Consider the following 19453-nt stretch of genomic DNA (forward strand, 5'->3'; position numbering starts at 1 on the left):
CTCTGTATCTCTGCATCGTCTTCCCTCCCATCCCCCATCGCTACCATACCTCCTTCTCTTTCTCCTCTTCTCCTGTAGGCATCTTCTTCCTCTTTTCCTTCCTCCTCCTGTGCCATAAATTCTCCTACCCCTCTTCCTTCTCTTACCTATCTGTTCTTTTCCCACTTCCTATAGCAGCCACTGCAGATTCAACAAACCGTAAAGCGTCTCAGCCCCACCCTAAGCCAGGGCTGTCCCCTAGACCCGCCACCGCGTTCAACGCCGCTCGGGCTCGGGGTCAGATTGTCTCCCTGGCTGCAGAAGCGCCATCAGGGGTGGCGCAATGCCTCTGCAGCCCCAGAAATGACCCACCCTTGGGCATGGGAGACCCCTGACTTCTGAATAATCGCCAGTCTGGGGACACCATAGACATCGGAGCATTATTAAACCTTCGTGATTTTTTTGCTTATTATTGAGGACTTGACTCCATTCTCAAGCCTCAAAACTGAATCACAGGCAAGCAGTGTGATGGTGGCTCAGTGGCAGAATTCTCACCTGCCATGCTGGTTCCCGGTGCCTGCCCATGCCAAAAACAAAAAACAAAAAACAAAAAACAAACCCAGAAGCACGGGCATTAGGGAACGGAAGAGGAACACAGTCGGAGTGGCAAGGCACAAAGAAGATACTCTATAAATATTCGACTAGCATATGGCAACCTCAGGGACAGCAATCTGTAGAGTAGGGACAGATTTCAGTTCTCTGTTGCTACCAGATAAACCACCCCAATTTTTGTGGGGTTAAACAGCAACGATTTCTTATTATTATCTCTCATGGTTGTGGGGGTTGGCTGGGCTCACTGGAGCTGCAGCCACCTTGCAGGTTTCTTTCCTCATAGGTGTGGGGCCTGGGGAAGTTGATGCTCTGTCCACTGGGCCCTCAATGAGAGCCATTCGCCAGAACACCTGCACACGCTGTTCACGTGGCCTGGGTTTCCTGACACTGTGGTTGGGTTTCAAGGACAGGGATGCAGAGAGAGATCCGGGCAGAAGCTACATCACTTTTTCTGACCGGGCCTTGGAAGTCATACACCATCACTTCTCCCACATTCTGCTCTGTGGAAGTGAACCCCTAAGGCCCGCTCAGATTCCGGGAAAGGGGCAATTAGAATCCAGTCTTGATGGGAAGCGTGTCAGAGAATTTATAGACATGTTTCAAAACTACCACAGTCTTCCAAGTTCTGAGGTGCTTGGAATGCTTGGGGTATGCAAATTGAAGTTTCTGTGTCTCTATAATTCAAGGAATACTAGATAAAACTCACAGGCTTCATTTTGACAGGACTGTACTTTTGAGCCTGTGTTCACAGGGTCTGATTCACCTTCCTTAGAGCTTGCCAGCCCTCCACAGCTTGAGTCAATCGCCTTCCTTTCAGGTTTAAGGCTCAGAGAGAGAGTAGGGAGATGAGGCACATGAACCTGTAATTTTGTGCTTTTCCTGGATAGTCTCACAACAAATGTACCCACATTCACCATGTTCATTAAAGTCTCTGGGGATCAGTGCAATCTGAGGAATTCAGGATCTGTTTGCTTATTTTTTGCCAGGCTGGCATGGCCCACAGATGACTCAGCAAATACAGGAAGCCAAATGCCTTATTTTCTCTCTCCCTGGCCTCATGACCTGGTCTCATGACCTGGTCCCATGGCCAGGGAAGCTAGTAGCTAGATTCAGAGCAAAGGCAGGAAAATCATCCGTACTAAGTCTCACCCAGAGAGTGTACTGGTGAAAAGCACAAACTTTCAAAGAAGATAGCTCTCATCCTGGCTCTCGCACTTTCTAGCTGCACAAAAAGGAAATCCTCTATCCTCTCAGCTTCCCTATCTATAAAGTGAAGCAATTATAATAATAATAACGGCATCATAAGGTTTTCAAAGATTAAAAACAGGAGGCACATAAAGTCAGTAAACATAGGCCTACAGACTCAGTTGTAAGAAGTAATATTCTTAAAAATGTTTATAACTCAATGTGTTATGGGTTGAACTTTTTGTGTTCTCCAAAAAGAAATGCTGTAAATGTGGCCTGATATGGAAAGAGGATCTTTGTAGATATATTCAAGTTGAGTTCATCCTGAATTAGGGTGTGTCTAACCCAACATAACCAGGTCTTCTTAGGAAGAGGAGGTGAGACGCAGGAGAGAAGGCCCAGGTCTTCTTAGGAAGAGGAGGTGAGACGCAGGAGAGAAGGCCCAGGTCTTCTTAGGAAGAGGAGGTGAGACGCAGGAGAGAAGGCCCAGGTCTTCTTAGGAAGAGGAGGTGAGACGCAGGAGAGAAGGCCCAGGTCTTCTTAGGAAGAGGAGGTGAGACGCAGGAGAGAAGGCCCAGGTCTTCTTAGGAAGAGGAGGTGAGACGCAGGAGAGAAGGCCCAGGTCTTCTTAGGAAGAGGAGGTGAGACGCAGGAGAGAAGGCCCAGGTCTTCTTAGGAAGAGGAGGTGAGACGCAGGAGAGAAGGCCCAGGTCTTCTTAGGAAGAGGAGGTGAGACGCAGGAGAGAAGGCCCAGGTCTTCTTAGGAAGAGGAGGTGAGACGCAGGAGAGAAGGCCCAGGTCTTCTTAGGAAGAGGAGGTGAGACGCAGGAGAGAAGGCCATGGGAAGACCGAGGCAGACGTTGGGGCAATGCAGCTACAAGCCAAGGATTGCTGACAAACATCAGAGGCCAGAAGAGGCAAGGAAGGATTCTCGCCTACAGTTTCAGAGACAGCATGGCCCTGCCGACAAATTGATTTCAGACTTCCAGCCTCCAGAACTGTGAATGTGAGAAAATACATTTCTATGGTTTTATGGTATCTAGTTTGTGGTACTTTGTTATAGGAACCTCAGGAAGCTAAGACAGTGTCTGATTCTGGCCTCTATTCTGCCAAGCTGGTCATTCTGGAAGTTTCCGTTGCTCTTCCTGGGGTTATACTGAGAATCTTACACAGGTCCCAGGCCACAGTGCAGGTGAAGTGTGCGCGTGCGTGTGTGTGTGTTTCCTTTGACTAATCATCATTGATGTACATAGGAGACAGCCGAGGTGTGTGCCATGCTTGCGCCTCAACACTTTACAGCTCCTACACCACTTTTGAGGCAAAAGAATCTTTTGCCAAGGTCTCTGTGCTGGTTTGAAACTGTTAGGCACCCTCAGAAAAGCATAATCTCTTAATCCTAATCCAATTTTGTGGGGGCAGAGGCATTGTGGGGGGGGGTGCCTTTCATTTAGATTATTTCCACAGAGGTGTGATCCCACCCATTCAGGGGGGTCTTAATTAATTTACTGGAGTCCTTAAAAGAGCCAACACAGAGAGCAGACGCCTGGACACAGACTTCTGGAGATGCACGGAGAGCCGATAGTGAAAGCCACTGGGACTAGAAACTGAAAGCGTTGCAACCCAGGAGCAAAGGACCAGGAGATGCCAGCCACATGCCTTCCCAGATGATAGAGACAGCCCAGATGTGATTGGCCTTTCTTGAGTGAAGGTAACTTTTTGTTGATACCTTAACTTGGACATTTTTATGGCCTTAGAACTGTAAACTTTTAACTTCATAAAAGCCAATCCATTCCTAGTATATTGCATTCTGACCGCTTTAGCAAACAAAGCCATCCCCTATGCGTGACTACTCAGCCAATACTTTCTGGGGTCCTGTTGTTTTCTATATGGAGGTGACAAAATATAAGATCTTTTTTTTACCACTCCTCTGGGATTTATGGGCCTCCCCATTCCTTTCTCTTATCTGCTAATCTGGGAGAAACCTCCTTTTCTAGCCCTGATAGGAATACTTGCTTTTCCCCCAGATTCCCCATGACACTCTAGCTCATCATTTCTCAAAGTGTGGGTTCTTGGGGATCCCTGAAACTGTTTAAGGAGATTGGAGAAGTGAAAACTATTTTCATAATAACGATATAATGCTACTTGTCCTTTTTACTAGGTTGACATTTTCAATGATGGTATAAAAACAATTGGGGGTTAAACTGTTGTTGCTTTGGCACTAATCAAGGTAGTGACGCCAAACTGGGCTAATAGTCATTGTATTCCCCACTGCCACATGCTTACAGTTTTTGTTTTTGTTTTTAATCCTATTTCATTTAAGAAACCCTCGATGAAGTAGTAAAAATTATTACTTTTATTAAATCTCAATCCTTGGGTACATGTCTTTTTAATATCTACATGATGAAATAGGAAGCACACATACTGGTCTCCTGCTGCACAGTGCAATGCAAAGCATTTGAGCAATTGAGTTGCAAGCTGAAATAACAGCTTTTTTTATGGAAGACTGTGCTGGTCTGAAACTGTTGTATACCCCCAGAAAAGCCATGTTCCTTTTCCTAATCCAATCATCTGGAGGCAGACCTATTATTTAGGATGGGATCTTTTTAATTAGGTTTTTCCCATGGAGATGTGACCCATTCAATCATGGGACCTTTGATTAGGTGGTTTCCAGGGAGATGTGTCTGTACTCACTCAAGGTCCCTTGCTTACTGTAGCCCTTTAAGGGAGAACCATTTTGGAAAGAGTTTCAGAGCCGACACAAAACACAGACATTTGGAGATGCATGGAGTGCCAACAGAGAGAGCAGATACCTAGACACAGACATTTGGCAACGCAGAGCACAGAGGATTATCACCAAGTGCCTTCCCATGAGATGATAAGGAAGCAAGAACCAGAATTGTGTTCTGGAGGAGCTAAGTGAAGGCCCACAGACGTTTAGAGAGGAAAACACTGGCATCATAAGCTGGAAGCAGTGAAACTGGGATCAAGGAGCAGCAGCAGGCCACCAGCCACATGCCTTCCCAGATTGGCTTTTCTTGAGTCAAGATGTCTTTCTCTGGATGTCTTAGTTTGAACATTTTTATGGCCTTAACTGTAAACTTGTAGCTTAATAAATTCCCTTAATAGGCCTGGATTATAAACTCTTATAGCAGTCACATTTAGTCTGGAGTGGTAATCGGTATTTTTTGATTTTGAGAGGGTGTTTTATTTTTGTATAACCTGATATTTAGAGGTAAAAATGTAGCCAACCAGGTTGGGATTAAGGTAATTCAGGATACAGGGGTAAGGAAGACATTGCCTGTATTTTAGAACTTCGCCTACTCTTTGAGATCAAAGGAAGAAAGGTTTATTTTGTCCAGACCTAAATTTTATTAGCATGTACTCTAACTCAACCTATCTCAAGAGATCATTTAAACAATCCAAACACAGGAAGTCCCGAATAAGAATGAGAGCCTTTAATCCCTATAGCTTAATGTAATGCTTGGGTACATCCCAGAGTATATTAAGCAGATAATCAAAAAGTATTGGCAAAGTCCCTTGAGAAATGGGATAAAAACTATGGAACTATGAAACTTTACCACTAGGGAAACCCCTGATACTCTGTCAAACATTAGGGACACCCAAATCAATAGGTCAAGCCCTTGATCCTGAGACTTGCTCTTGTGAAGCTTATGCATGTATGTAGCAGAGAAGTTTAACCTACCTATAGTTATGCCTAAGAGTCACTTCCGAAGGATATCTTTTGTGGGCCATATGTGGCCTTTCTCTCTCTAAGCGCAACTCTGTAACTGAAACAATTGCCCTCCACCTTACATAGGACATGACATCCAAAGATGAAAGTCTCCCTGGTGGCATGGGAGATGACTCCTAGGGATGAAATTTGCCCTAGCACCATGGGATCAACAATTCTATCCTGACCAAAAGGAGGAAAAGAAGTGTAACAAATAAAGTATCTGTGGCTCAGAGAGTTCATATAGAGTCGAGAGGCTACTCTGGAGGTCACTCTTACATATGCTTCAGTTAGACATTGTTACCCATCATAACTTGCCAAATCCAACCAAAAAACATTCCTGCCAATCCTAAAGAATACCTAGGGCATTATAAGATTCTACAAAGGTTCCATGAACTAGGGTAGCTTTCCAGAAACGCACAACCTCCAGATGGGTCCCTGGATCAGATAAAACCTGAAATGCAGAGGGGCCAGTTTCTCCAGAACACCAGCTAGTTCCATCCCCCTATCTCATATTATTGTCAGCCCCTTCCAACATGAAAAAGTTAGAATGGCCATAGCCAAAATACCCCTAAAGAGTGGAAGAAAGATCAAAGGTGATGGTGGAGTTATACAGAGAAGGTAGAGTTTAACAAATGAATATGGTTGCTGAATCATTAAACTGATATTTCTTTTGGTCTCCAGTGTCTTGGAGCAGCTGGAAGAAAAAACAAAAAATTGTGGAATTGTAACCCATACCAAACTTTAAAATCTGTTCTATAACTACTTGTTAAAATGTACTAGGAAATTTATTGCTATTTGTATATGTGTTATATTTCAAAAGAAAAAGAAATTCCCTTAATAAAAGCCAACTCATTTCTGGTTATTATATTTCTGTCAGTATTAACAAACAAAGAACATTTCCATTTTAAAGAACTACTGACAGACAAATATCTTATTCAGACCTGGACATTGTATTAGTTTGCTATAGCTGCCAAAAATAAATACACCAGAAATGGAACAGCTATTAAAAAGGGAATTTAAAAAGTAACAAGTTTACAGTTCTAGTGCTGAGAAAATGTCCAAACTCAGGCACCGACAGGAGATTACCTTCATTCTAGAAAGGCTGATGCTATCCACCACACCTCTGTCAGCTGGGTAGTCACGGGGCTGGCATTTGCTGGTCCGTTGCTCCTGGGCTCTGTTGCTTTCAGCCTCTGCTTCCTGTGGAGGTTCCTCACTTGGCATCTGTGGGCCTTCACTTAGCTTCTCCAGGACACAACTCTGGGTTCTGGCTTGCTTAGCATCTCATGGGAAGGCACATGGCAGCAGGACCTGCATTTCCAAACATCGGGGTCTTGTGCTGGCTCTGTCAGCTCTGAAGCAACTGTTCTCCAAGCATCTGCTGTTTCTCCAAAATGTTTCCCTTTTTAACAGACTCTAGTAAACTAATCAAGGCTCACCTTGAACAGTGGAGTCACATCTCCAACTAATCAAAAAATCACACCCATAATGGGGCATGCCACATTTCTGTGGAGAGAATCTAATAAAAAGTTTCCACCCTACAATATTGAATCAGTATTTAAAGAAATGGCTGCCCCTACAAGATTGGATAAGGATTAAAACATAGCTTTTCTGGGGTACATAATATTTTCAAACCAGTGCAGGCATATTATAGACATTTTCTTGAAAATGAGTGACGTGAGTCCACACTTCCAGGAAACCATTTGATAATTTTTGTTGCCCGTAATAAAATTTGAACTTTCAAGTAAAATTTAGAATTTCAAAAACCTGTGCCTGCTATCTCAAATTTAACAGCTTCTCAACAGTTAGGGACTTTTCTGATGAGACCAAGGGTGACAACAAATGTCATTTAAAAAATTTTATGTAGTGAAATAAATTAATATTAGGAAGATCTGCATAACTCAGTGATTCAGTGTTTTCCAAAATGTTGCAAAATCATGCAGGGGTAAAAGATCCATTCAAAGTGCAACACAGACCAATGGATTTTAATGTCATGGTATACAAAAAGTTATCTGGTTTCAGATTACACTTTGCAACTAAACTTTAAAAAAAATTAATATATGTTAAGTTTTAGTGTAATATCCAAAAATTACCTGAAAATTCTACTAAAATACTCCTTTTATTTCCAATTATGTATCTGTGTAAGGTTGATTTTTTTGCATATACTTCCTTCAGAACAACATATCATGACAGATTGAATACAGAAACAGATGAGACTCCAGCTGTCTTCAATTAAATTGGATATTAAAGAAATTTGCAAAAATGTAAAACCAGTCTTCTCACTAATATAATTTTATTTTTGGAAAAGTTATTTTCCATAATAACATGTTACTTATCTTATCATTTTAAACGAATTAACAAATACTTTCAAAATTTTCTCAGTTTTAGTATTTAACATGGTAAATATTGAGAGATTAAACAAAAGTTCTATGGGGTCCTCAATATATTTATATATACTTTTAATAAGTACACAAGGACTAATGAACACCAGCTGCTCCAGCAACAAAAATTATGCTTCTGAAATCTCTTGTTGTCCATTCTGCACAAAGAGCAATCTAAGGGCCCTATCTGTGCCACTCACAGCAGATACCTTTTTTCTGAATGATTTTTTTTGGGGGGGGGGTGCATGGTCCGGGAATCAAACCCAGTCTCCTGCATGAAAGGTGAGCATTCTACCATTTTTTTCTGAATAATTTTTTTGTTTGTTTGTTTTATCAGTCATATTTTATTTCTTTATAAAAAATACAAAGCAAGTCTGGCAAAATAATGACATTTGAAAAATAGGAGCAGTTATTTTTCAAACAGAACGAGACAATGAATAACCCAGGTGGAATTAGAATTGTATAAAATAGTGCAAAGGTAAGTTTTCATTAGGTCTATCGATGTAAATTATCACATTAACAGATTTTTTAAAATTGCAAAATGTCCTCTCGGAGCTTACAGAAACATGTTAAAAGTTAACATTTAAAAACCTTAAAGTAACCCTGCATTTTACTCCCTTTCTGTTTTTATCCTACTCTTCCCAAGTCCTTAGAAGGGCAATCAATTTTTTAAACCCCAGAGCCCCAATCCATCTCTTTTGCTCCCCTGTTAGGTTCCTGTATATTCCCCATTGACTGGAGAGCTCCATATAGCTATTTTATCCATACAAATAATTACATATTAACATCTAAAATAATTTGATAAAATAGCCACTTAGGCAGAAGCAAAACAAACTTCTTTGTTCATGATCACAAAGATAGATTGGAATAACTGCTTCAATAGGATAAGGGTTATCTGCAAATCATGTAAAGATACTTCATAGTAAAATTTATAAGCATTCTTCATTAACACATGGCATAAGATAGGAATGCCCCTACAAACCATACTGTTCAATGAATAATTTTTAAGTGAATAAAAAATGGTCTAGAGTCCAAAAAGTTTGAGAATCGCTACTCTAGCTATTCTTGAACGTCTACTTCTCCCTTTTGCCTTCATTAACTCTCCAAATTCTCCAAAAGGGTTCAGGTGAACAAAAGCCAGGGAAATGTACAGGCCACTTCTATTTTCTGCCCTGATAATAACCTCCCCTGAAATAATGAGCTCGCAATTTACTTACAGTGGAAGTAGAAAAGGGAAAGAGAGTGATTAAAAAAAATAAATAAGCAAGTCATCTTGAAATATTATTCAGCACCCGTGGAAAGCACTTTGCACAGTTCTGCTCCCAGTAGCACTTAATAAATGACTGGTATCGCCATTCTCATCATCACTTTCATTCCGTCATGTCCAAGGCTCCCACGGCATTTATATCGCAATGATTCTTATATTTCCAAACTCTTAAGACAATAATATATTCTACAAGGTCTTTAAAAAGTTAGATCTTTCCATCTCCTGAGAATTCAAAACATTGCCACCATCAACCCCACCCCCCGGACAAAATGGGAATCTGTGATCCTCGTAAACAGGTGACGCTCACAGAAGTGTTTCTTCTTTTATTCCTGGGAGAGTTTAGGCTCTGAAGCCGTTATGATCTCTGAAAGTCTCTAAAATCAGAGAATATTCTCAAGCAGAAAGGCTAAGCAAGAATAAAACTTGCAAGCCAGGAAGAAGTAGGACAAGGAAAGGGTTCACTAAATGACTTCTCAAGTTTCCCTGGAACAAGAGGATTCTCATGTTGAAAGCTTGTAACATAGAAACAATTGTTCGGAACATGATTTCCTATGACAGTCTTAATGGAAGTTTTAGAAGTGTGACTCAACAGATCTCTGAACCACAGGTGTCATGTGGGAATGTAAAATCGACAGGCTTTGAAACCAGCGAGGCCCTTCGCTGTCTGTGTGATATTAGTGAAGGTTTCTCTGAGACCTAGTTTCCCCATCCTTTAAAGGTGGGTCTTTGCTCAATGTCACACAGAAAGAAACACAGTCCAATAGCCAAAATTATTTCAAGAAGTATTCTTATCTTTACTCAATTTCTTCAAGAAATACTCAAGGGAATCCAATTGGTCACCAACATCAATTCTTAAAACCTTCCTTTTTTCTTCTTTCTCATTCTCCCAAAGTTCCTCCAAAGACAGTCTATTCCCTAAACAATATCCTCTTTCTTAGCCCACCTGCACAGTGGTTTATTTCCTATTTCTTGTGTCTCTCTCCACTCTCTTCCTACCACTTCTTAGCTTTTTATTATATATACAGTCTTTCATTTTGCAGTCTCTCCAATTTCCCCAAAGCCTGACTTCACCAATACAAAGGACCCTGCAATCAAACATCCTACCAGTTTCACTTAGCCTGGACTGATGCAGTCTCTCTATCTTCTCATTCCCTTAATCCTGGGCCACAAAATCCAGAGAACCAAAGTGGAAGGAAAAAACTCTTCTTAGAAATGGAAGCAAGAAGAGAAATTAAACTTGGAAGGTTAACATTCTCTCTAGAGAGCAAGAGCGAAAAGCAGAAAGGAAAGAACACACATACTAATAAACCTTGTGTCTACATCAACCTCCAAGAGTTGTTGTAAAGCTTCAATGAACTAAAGTACAGTACTTGACAAATAGAAGAGCTACTATGCATGTATTATGACCTGTTTCCCATTCCCTGAGTCTTAATCCCTGCCAATTATCCATGCTACAAGAGATAGAAAGTGAATAAAGAATGATTCTTTAAGCAGAAAGTTAGAAATCAAGTCCAGAAACAGAAAGATCAGTTTGAAGACTGCAATTGTTTAATTTGCAAAGAACCTGAATTAAGAAATAAGAGAAGAGATGAGTGGGAGAGCTATTGAGGAGGCAGAATGAACTGAAATTGATACAATATGGGAGATAAGGAATACAAAAGAAGGGGGGACTGAGTTTCAGGATTATAACCTGGTTAAGGGAAAGACTGAAGAAGAACTGACTGGATGTGTGATAATGAGTTTGAGGAACCATCAGAATCACACAGCCTGCAATTAGTAGTGCTGTTGTGAAACTTGGAAAGAGGGGTTAAGCCTATTTAACAAAATTCTACTGCTCAACCATCCAGTGCAAGGAGGGCCTAAGCAGGTCCTAGAAGTCATCTAAATTATCAGGCATGTGCCTCATGTGCTGACTTGATTATGTGACCAGATGTAACTATGTATCTTAGGTTTTTCATATGTAAGATAAGGATGGAAACATTTATTCAAGCTTCTGCCAATCAGGACACTGTGTAGCTACAGAGGGACACTGTGTAGCTACAGAGGAACACTGGAGATCTTGAAGATAAGTCCTTGAGATTTCTAGCAGGCCATGATTCCTTTCAGAGTTTTACTGATGCAATGTATAGATTGAATCACATGGAACGGCTGATTTTCTGCCACTTTTGAACTACACATAAAGAAAATGAGCCATGATTTAACCTAGATTTGCTTCCACTATGCTGTTATGATGGAGAGCACCTTAAAAGAGGATGATAATGGATGGTGGTGATGGTGAATGTAAATGACCATCTCTGAGTTATATATCTGAATGTGGTTAAAAGGAAAAATTTTAGATCATACATATGTTATATGTTACTTGTGTAAAAATTTTTTAAATCATGGGACTGTACAATACAAACATTATACCTTAATGTAAGCCAAGGACTATAGTCAATAGTACAATTATAACAATATTCTTTCATCAGTTGAAACAAATGTACCATACTAACACAAGCTGTTAATAATAGGGTGGTATATGTGAACATTATCTTTTATGCACGATTTTTCTGCAAACCTACAACCTCTCCCTCTCTAAAAAAAAAAGCATACAAAAAAAAGAGAGAATTTTCTGAAGGTGATCACATTATTGCCAAATCTGTTGAAATGGCCATTGGTCACAGAAGGCTATTGCCCAGTTTAACCACTTAGTTTAAAGAGAGTCAAGGTTCATTTGCATTCAAATAAATAGTTTAATATGAGAAAATGCACATTTTTGTCTATGTTCTCAGTGAAGACACATTCACATGACAATTTACAAAGAGCTTCCATCCCACTTTCTTATCTTACACTCACAACTACACTGTGAGATAAGCAATGCGAATCTATTTCCATTTTATAGATGAGGAAATAGGCTCAGAGAGATTAATTTTCTTGCCAAAGATGATACCAGTTTTTAGTAGAGGAAGGACTCTGAACTGAGGGCTAAAGATCTACAAGGACAGATAAGAAATAATGATTAACATGTACGTAAGATTTTCTTATGAGACCCTAGCTATTTTATGTTGAATGGAGGCATTTCTACCTTAGTTTTTAGTATATTCTGAGAGACTAGTTTACTGTTGTTTGGGGGCAAGGGGTGGGAAGTAGGGAAGATATTGTTCTGAAGTAACTACTTATTACCAGGCCTTACTTCTCCTGTAGCGTCTTCACTCTTCTTAGCTTACGACAAGACACAACACTTACAACAAGAGACATCCAGAGATGATGATGATTTCCATTTTTCAGTTTTATTATAATGGTGGATGTTCTGAGCAATGAGGCAGAAAAGCTGAGGCACTATTTTCCTATGGTCAGGTGAATAATGGAAGTTGTCTCAAAGAGTCTCACAAGAAATTTCCTAAGTGTTTTCAATGAGGAACAACAAGCCCTTGCAGACTCTACACTGTGTGATCATGAAGTGAAACAAATAATTTCCTATCTCACTGTTTGACCCTGAGCAAATCTCCGTCCCTTTGGGAGTATCAGTTTTTTTCATTCATTAAAAAAACTAAGTTTGATGAGACCAGCAGTGCTCAGACTTTTGGGTTTCACATAACCAAAGAGAAATTGAAGGTGGTAGGAGACAATAGACACAGGGTTACTGATTTTTCGTTTTGACACAAAAAGAATTTTTTAAAAATACCACCATCACCATCATTTCATTAAAAATATATACACCATGTCAATCCTACCTAAATTGATTTACAGATTCAATGCAATACCAATCAAAATCCCAACAACTTATTTTTCAGAAATAGAAAAACCAATAAGCAAATTTATCTGGAAGGGCAGGGTGCCCCGAATTGCTAAAAACATCTTGAGGAAAAAAAACGAAGCTGGAGGTCTCGCGCTGCCTGACTTTAAGGCATATTATGAAGCCACAGTGGTCAAAACAGCATGGTATTGGCATAAAGATAGATATATCGACCAATGGAATCGAATAGAGTGCTCAGATATAGACCCTCTCATCTATGGACATTTGATCTTTGATAAGGCAGTCAAGCCAACTCACCTGGGACAGAGCAGTCTCTTCAATAAATGGTGCCTAGAGAACTGGATATCCATATGCAAAAGAATGAAAGAAGACCCATCTCTCACACCCTATACAAAAGTTAACTCAAAATGGATCAAAGATCTAAACATTAGGTCTAAGACCATAAAACAGTTAGAGGAAAATGTTGGGAGATATCTTATGGATCTTACAACTGGAGGCGGTTTTATGGACCTTAAACCTAAAGCAAGAGCACTGAAGAAGGAAATAAATAAATGGGAACTCCTCAAAATTAAACACTTTTGTGCATCAAAGAACTTTATCAAGAAAGTAGAAAGACAGCCTTCACAATGGGAGACAATATTTGGAAATGATATATCAGATAAAGGTCTAGTATCCAGAATTTATAAAGAGATTGTTCATCTCAACAACAAAAAGACAGCCAACCCAATTACAAAATGGGAAAAAGACTTGAACAGACACCTCTCAGAAGAGGAAATACAAATAGCCAAAAGACACATGAAGAGATGCTCAATGTCCCTGGCCATTAGAGAAATGCAAGTCAAAACCACAATGAGATATCATCTCACACCCACCAGAATGGCCATTATCAACAAAACAGAAAATGACAAGTGCTGGAGAGGATGCGGAGAAAGAGGCACACTTATCCACTGTTGGTGGGAATGTCAAAGGGTGCAACCACTGTGGAAGGCAGTTTGGCGGTTCCTCAAAAAGCTGAATATAGAATTGCCATACGACCCAGCAATACCATTGCTAGGTATCTACTCAAAGGACTTAAGGGCAAAGACACAAACGGACATTTGCACACCAATGTTTATAGCAGCATTATTTACAATTGCAAAGAGATGGAAACAGCCAAAATCTCCATCAACAGAAGAGTGGCTAAACAAACTGTGGTATATACATACGATGGAATATTATGCAGCTTTAAGACAAGATAAACTTATGAACCATGTAATAACATGGATGGACCTAGAGAATATTATGCTGAGTGAATCCAGCCAAAAACTAAAGGACAAATACTGTATGGTCCCACTGATGTGAACGGACATTCGAGAATAAACTTGAAATATGTCATTGGTAACAGAGTTCAGCAGGAGTTAGAAACAGGGTAAGACAATGGGTAATTGAAGCTGAAGGGATACAGACTGTGCAACAGGACTAGATACAAAAACTCAAAAATGGACAGCACAATAATACCTAATTGTAAAGTAATCATGTTAAAACACTGAATGAAGCTGCATCTGAGCTATAGGTTTTTGTTTTGTTTTGTTTTGATTTTACTATTATTACTTTTATTTTTCTCTCTATATTAACATTCTATATCTTTTTCGGTTATGTTGCTAGTTCTTCTAAACCAATGCAAATGTACTAAGAAATGATGATCATGCATCTATGTGATGATGTTAAGAATTAATGATTGCATATGTAGAATGGTATGATCTGTAAATGTTGGGTTAATTTCTTTTTTTCCGTTAATTAAAAAAAAAAAAAAAGAGAAGGGATAATTGGAGCTGAAGGGATACAGACTGTACTACGGGACTGGATATAAAAACTCAGAAATGGACAGCACAATACTACCCAATTGTAATGCAATTATGTTAAAACACTGAATGAAGCTGCATGTGAGGTATAGGTTTTTTGGTTTTGTTTTTTTTGTTTTTTTTCTTTCTATTATTGTTTTAATTCTTATTCTGTTGTCTTTTTATTTCTTTTTCTAAATCGATGCAAATGTACTAAGAAATGATGAATATGCAACTATGTGATGTTATTAAGAATTACTGATTGTACATGTAGATTGGAATGATTTCTAATTGTTTTGTTAATTCTTTTTTTAATTAATAAAAAAAGTGATAAAAAAAAATATATACACCAACAGCCATGTTTCTTGAAGATGATTGTGTAATGATACAGCTTTCTCAGGGTGACTGTGTGATTGTGAAGACCTTGTGTCTGATGCTCCTTTTATCTACCTTATGGACAGATGAGTAAAACATATGGCTGAAGAATAAATGAATAATGGGGGAACAAATGTTAAAATAAATTTAGTAGATTGAAAAATATATATATGTGTGTATAATTATACTAAAAAAAGTAGGTTGGACATAAGCCTAGAAGAGAAGGGCAGGCTTCCTCCCCAGAATGAGAGTTGCGAACCCTGGCCAGGCATTTCCACTAGAGACTGGAGTGACCTTGGTTATGGACTGGCACGGGTGAAAATCAAGATATTAAAGTTCATCTTTTACCCCTCCTATTCCTTTGTTACTAAGAGTTGATGCATCCTGATTCCATCTTTAATAATAATTTCTTGAGTTTATCATCAATGAACAGAGAATCATCTTTGTCCAAAGCATTTCACCAAAATATAAGCGTTGAGGAGAAGTGTCAACTTCGGAATACGAATCAGGGAGACCCCTGAGAACCAACGCTCGTGGCTCTGTTTGTCCTGTGACTCATCCCGGTCTCTGTGATTGAAGTGCTAGCTGGAGTTTGCGATTATTTTATCAAACGGATCTGTATATAGGAATCAGAATGCAAAGATTTACCTAAGTGTCTTTGTGTTTGTGTGTTTGTAGTCTAGCCTGAGTAAAGTCTCTGTCAGGTAACAGCCATTTATTGCATTATTTTCTGCTTCCTCGCTCATGAAATCTTTAATCTACTAAAACAGCCCCTAAAGATTAGGATTTTCTTAGAAGAAAGATTTCCTTGTTAAACTAGAGGTAAAAGACTGAAGAAATAATTTGGATATCATTCTTCTTATGAACAGCATTGACTCTTACTATTCTTTAACATAGAAGTTTTTGCTTATGATTTTGAAAGTTAAAGTTCCAATGCAAGATGTTAATAATAGGGTGGCATATGGGAATCTTGTATTTTAAGCATGATTGTTCTGTAAACCCACAATTTATCTAATAAAGAAAAAAGTTAAAAGTGTTTCTTGTAGGAAATTTAGAAAAGTATAAAATAATACCTAAGGCCCATCACTTGGAGAAAACAACTATTAACATTTTTGTACTGATTTTTCCATTATGTTTTCTACAAATGTGTATATAATTTTCAAAATGGGGATCATATTTTATACTTTTTTTTCTTTTTTGTGAAAAATAACAGGTATACAAAAAAGCAATAAATGTCAAAGCATATCACAGCAATTAGTTGTAGAACAGATTTCAGAGTTTAGTATGGGTTACAGTTCCACAATTTTAGGTTTTTACTTCTAGCTGCTCTAAGATACTGGAGACTAAGAGAAATATCAATATAATGATTCAGCAATCACACTTATTTGATAAACCCCACCCTCTCTGTATAACTCCACCATCACCTTTGATCTTTCTCCCACTCTTTAGGAGTATTTGGGCTATGCCCGTTCTTACTTATCCACGTTGGAAGGGGCTGTCAATAATAGGGGATAAGGGGATGGAACTAGTTGATGTTCTGGAGAGGCTGGCCCCTCTAAGTTTTAGGACTTATCTGATCCAGGGACCCATCTGGAGGTTGTGGTTTTCTGGAAAGTTATCCTAATGCATGGAACCTTGGTAGAATATTATATATTGCCCTAGGTGTTCTTTAGGATTGGCAGGAACATTTTTTTGTGGTTGGGAGTTGGCAGGTTATGATTGGTAGCAATGTCTAACTGAAGCTTGTGTAAGAGCAACCTCCAGAGTAGCCTTTCGACTCAATGTGAGCACTCTCAGCCACTGGCCCGGGTATGGTGACTGCCTGCAGGGGGCAGGGAGAGGGAGTTGTGGGTTGAAGGGCTGGGCGCACGTGCAGGGGTCTCAGGAGGGGTGGGGTGAGACTGTGTGCTTGTGTGGGAGAGGTGGTGCAGGCTGGGGCAGGAGTGCGCGCACACACATGGAGAAGGGGTGTGGGACGAGGAGTGGGATCAGGCGGGTGATGGGGTTCAGGTGCATGGGGTCAGGGGGGTCGTGGGGTGGGAGCAGCGTGCACAAGGCTTGGCTTATTTCCTTGCCTCTGTCTCCCTGTCTATGCACTCTGGAAGGCTCCAGGCTTCTGTTTTGAAAGGAGCATGTTAAGTTATTTACACTAGCTGAGTGGTCTCTGGTTCTCTGCATCTCAGATCTTCAGCTTTTGCAACCAGAACTTCCCTATGTGGTGTAGAAGATCCTCCCAGGTCACTTACAGCTTGGAATCGCCAACTTTTTAATGTCCTTTTTCCACTTAACATAGTATCTTGTGAGCAAAACATGATTTTTGATGGTCATTTTGTATTGTACACTATACACGAACTATAAAATATTTGACCATCCTACAGATGGTTGTTACAGTTTTTTGGTACTGCATAAGAAAATGGTTATGCGCATTTGTGTACATTTTTGTTTAAGCCTCCAATTTTCTCTAGAATAATTGCCAATAGAATAAACATTGAATCAAAGGGTATGAATATTTGTAAGGATTTTGAAACAAACTGCCCATCAGAGAAAGCATTCTCACCAGTAATTTAAAAATCCCCATTTCATTGCATTCACCCATTGCTGGCCCTTTTCATTATTTTAAACCTTGAGCAATTTCATGGTGGAACAATAGTATATCATTGATTTTATTTGCGTTTCTGACATTACTAGTGGATCTGGACATTTTTTCACATTTGTAGGTTATTTTGATTTCTTATGCCATTATTGTTTAATTTTCTTTATGTTTCACATAGAGAAGTTTTGCATTTTTATATAGTCAAACCCACTGATATTTTCATTTTTTGGCTTAGAAAACCCCCATCCTGGCATGAGATTCATAGTCATCTATACTTAGTTATATATTTACATATGATACCCATTTTTTTTTAACAGTGTCTACAATTTCCATTACAAGGTTGAAGAAAGTAGGAAACCTTGATTTACCCTGACTTTAACTGGTACTTCACTGTGCTGGTTTAAAAGGATGTTTGCCCCCTAGAAAAGCCAGGTTTTAATCAAAATCCCACTTCATTAAGGTAGAATAATCCCTATTCAATACTGTATGTTTGAAACTGTAATCAGATCATTTCCCTGGATGATGTGATTTAGTCAAGAGTGGTTGTTAAACTGGATTAGGTGATGACATGTCTCCACCCATTTGAGTGGGTCTTGATTGGTTTATTGGAGTCCTATAAAAGAGGAAACATTTTGGAGAAAGAGATTCAGAAACGACATAGCCACGAGAATCCAAAGTCCACCAGCCAGCTTCATCACCTTTGGAGATGAAGAAGGAAAATGCCTCCCGGGGAGCTTCATGAAACAGAAAGTCAGGAGAAGGAGCTAGCAGATGATGCTGTGTTCACCGTGTGCCCTTCCAGATGAGAGAGGAATCCTGACCGTGTTCACCATGTGCCTTTCCAGATGAGAGAGAAACTGTGACTGTGTTCGCCATCTGCCTTCTCAGATGAGAGAGAAACCCTGAACTTCATAGGCCTTCTTGAACCAAGGTATCTTTCCCTGGATGACTTTGGACATTTCTATAGACTTGTTTAAATTGGGACATTTTCTTGGCCTTGAAACTATAAACTAGCAGCTGATTAAATTCCCCTATTTAAAAGCCATTCCGTTTCTGGTATATTGGATTCCGGCAGCTAGGAAACTAGAACATTCAGCAACTAAACATGAAACACTTTAACTCCTAAATTATTTATCTTATCATGTCTTTACAGTTTTCCTCCATTAACATTATTAAGGGCAGTGTGATATTTTTCTGTATTCTAGAAATCAAACTTAACCCAAAGCACAGACCATCTAGCCCTCAAATGCAAAAAGATATCTTGAATATGCTATGTTTTATTTTTTAAAATGTTATTTTAATAGCTCCCATGAAATGCAAAATACACATATAATTTGCTTTACTTTCTTATTTATATTGTTACTATTACTCTTATTACTACAATTGAATATTCTTAGTATATTTGCAACACATAAATTTAACATTTCTCCAATTACCTCATCCCCATTTCATCTTATTTGGGTTAAATCTATGTTCAAATTTTGAGAGTCTAAACATAATTATTAAAATGTATAGCATTTGCAATTATCATAGCTGGGTTTTAAAACATGGCAACGTTTGACAGCATGGATAGAAAAATGAGATGGAAAGAAGCCAGAGAAACTCTCATCAAATGTCATGTAGTTTCAGCAGTAGGTATTTTAGTAATGATCATTTTCACAGAGCAATTGATTTTCAGCTAAAGGGAACTCCTTCACTGTTCCTGAGAGCAGGTGTGCATTAACTAGGCTCTCAGGCTCAATTCTCAGAAGGGGAGCTTTGCTTAGCCATCT

General features: G+C 39.3%; 1 non-coding gene across 1 annotated transcript; it reads right to left on the minus strand.

Annotated features, from left to right (window-relative positions):
- Nucleotides 1–7973: 7973 nt before the first annotated feature.
- LOC143656661 (U11 spliceosomal RNA) lies at nt 7974–8106 on the minus strand. Its single transcript, XR_013162566.1, has one exon. It is a non-coding gene; the product is annotated as a U11 spliceosomal RNA (small nuclear RNA).
- Between the last annotated feature and the right edge of the window lie 11347 nt (nt 8107–19453).

This window comes from Tamandua tetradactyla, chromosome 14 (genome assembly GCF_023851605.1).
Source record: "Tamandua tetradactyla isolate mTamTet1 chromosome 14, mTamTet1.pri, whole genome shotgun sequence".
Taxonomy (NCBI): domain Eukaryota; kingdom Metazoa; phylum Chordata; class Mammalia; order Pilosa; family Myrmecophagidae; genus Tamandua; species Tamandua tetradactyla.